Source organism: Morone saxatilis, unplaced genomic scaffold, assembly GCF_004916995.1.
Source record: "Morone saxatilis isolate NCDOM2014 unplaced genomic scaffold, NCSU_SB_2.0 Contig14, whole genome shotgun sequence".
NCBI classification, from domain to species: domain Eukaryota; kingdom Metazoa; phylum Chordata; class Actinopteri; family Moronidae; genus Morone; species Morone saxatilis.
Window position 1 is genome coordinate 11218385 of NW_023339696.1, and position 2365 is coordinate 11220749.

Below are 2365 nucleotides of genomic sequence, written 5' to 3' on the forward strand. Positions count from 1 at the left end.
CTTGCAGTCCTACATTGATGATCTGTTTAAAGAGTGTTTACATTTTAAACTTTAGGCTTACACAAAAAATACCTAATTTTGTAGATACCTACATCTGTGTTATTTATTTCTACATTTCAATTTCTCTAAAGCTCAGACATGTTTTGGATAGTTTAAACATACATAAAATTATGTTTGAAGTGCTATGTCACAGACATCCCAAAATATCCTATGCTTTATGAGAGCTAAAACATGGATGATACATAGATGGAAACAATTCTAGCTACCCGCACAATCTTTGCTGACACACCCACAGATGTAGATATTTCCTTTCATCAATACACCACTGCCATTACGTACAAGCCTTGTGTTTGTTTTAGCTGCTTCTGGACGAGAAAGGGTAAGAGGACAGGAGAGGAGAGGAGGAGAGGAGTCTGGCACAGAGGCAAGACTCATCCAATTAATCAAAGCAAGCAGTGCCACTCTAATCAGCTAAAGCAAGCACCCCGGGGAGATGAGAAAAGAGGGAAGGGAGGTTAAAAGCAGCTGGGTAAAAAAATGACATGAGACATGAACGGTAGACAGTAGAAAGAAGAAAGGAAGTGCAAAGCAAACATAGGAGACTAGGGAGAAAAGCAGGAAAATGGCACAGAAAAATGAACTACTTCTACATAAATAAATGTTGTAATATTAGATATCCAAAAATATATAAATTTTCCATATCCACAATCTGTGACCCTTTCCCACCCCCAAAATCCTGATTCAGCTTGAAATACATTAAAATGCACATTCGTAGTTGGGAACAAGGGGAAAAAAACATTGAGTGACGAAGAGGAGGGGTGTACAGAGTGGGTGCAGAACGAGGGATAGGGATGTATTTATGGTCAGTTTGTGCCGCCTTCAGCATCACGTCTCTTTCTACTCCCAGCTGACTGAACCACTTAAACCACCAATTTACTCCAATATTCAAGAGCCAAGAAGCGCTCTTAATTGATTAAAGACCTCCAGCTGTGCTACAAAAAAACAGCATTTTACAGTTTCCTTTATATTGTGCTTGTTTCATTCCAACTGATGTACTGGGCCTGACAGATGCTGCAGCAGAGTCCATATGTGCCTATTTTTCAGTCTCTTTCTTTTTGACAGAGACTCACCTAGTTTTCCTCTCTCTGCATTTGATGGATCGGTAGATACTTCTGGACTGTCACACACCCTGACAAATATCAGGCCCTGAGGAGGCATGTGGAGCAGGAGGGGTGAGTCCGTATGTGCGTCCCTACTCGCCCTGTGAGGACCTACTGTCCTTGTACAAGTGTCACACAACACCAGGGAGCACGGACTCGGGGTACATTTAGAGACTGACAGGAAAACTAGACATTTTGAGAAAATATGTGGATTCGCTTGATGATGGAGAGTTAGATGAGAAGCTTGATACTTGATATGTACAGTAAATAGGAGGTTACAGCTAGCACAAAGTTAGCACAAAGACTGAAGACAGGGGGAAACAGCTAGCTTGTCCAAAGGAAACAAAATCCACCTACCAACAACTCTAAAGTACAAATACCAAACAAAAACAAAGTGTAAAAATGTCAGTGAATATGTTGTTTTATGGGACTATGAGCGCAGTTGCCAGGCAACCAGCTGAGAGCCAAGAGAAAGTCTGGCACGTGACCTCTGCAAAACAGCAACTTCCGTTTATTTTTTAATTAAAGATAATAAAGTGTTTATTAATGAGCTGTATAGGTGATAGCAGGTTTGTTACCTTCAGTATAAAAATGATTTTTGATGAAAATTTGTATATTTCCCAAAAAATCTGACTATTTCTTTAACATAAGCCAGTGGTTCACATATATTGATATTTTGTCACCTGGTTTTTTCCCCCCTCAAAAGTCTGTCCACCTTGTAGTATTTAACATGTCATTTAACTTTTTAAATAAATCTTACCAACCTTATTTTGATAGCCTTGCTAGCTTCAGAACACGCTCCAATGGTCCCAAATGATTAGAACACAGGTGGAACTAATAACAATTCAATAATGCAATGCAGCAATTAGTAATGTTATTATTTACACCTATTTGAAAAGTACAATCTAGGACCAATGGTCATGCTAAACGCCTGCATAACAAGTCATGTCTATTGATTATGAATAAATTGTGCCATTGGTATGTCAGATGTTGCCGCACACTGTATAAATCACAATCACAGGTGAATCAATAGAGAGCTTGTCTTTAAATAAGATTAAACCTACCAGACCGAATAGCAGCTCGTACACCAGGAGAGAGGAGGGTGAGTGTCAGAAAGAAGAAATGGAAAAATAAAGTAGGTACATTAAAAATGTACTCCACCAATATAGGATTGCACTCCTACAATATTGTCTGACTCATAATGG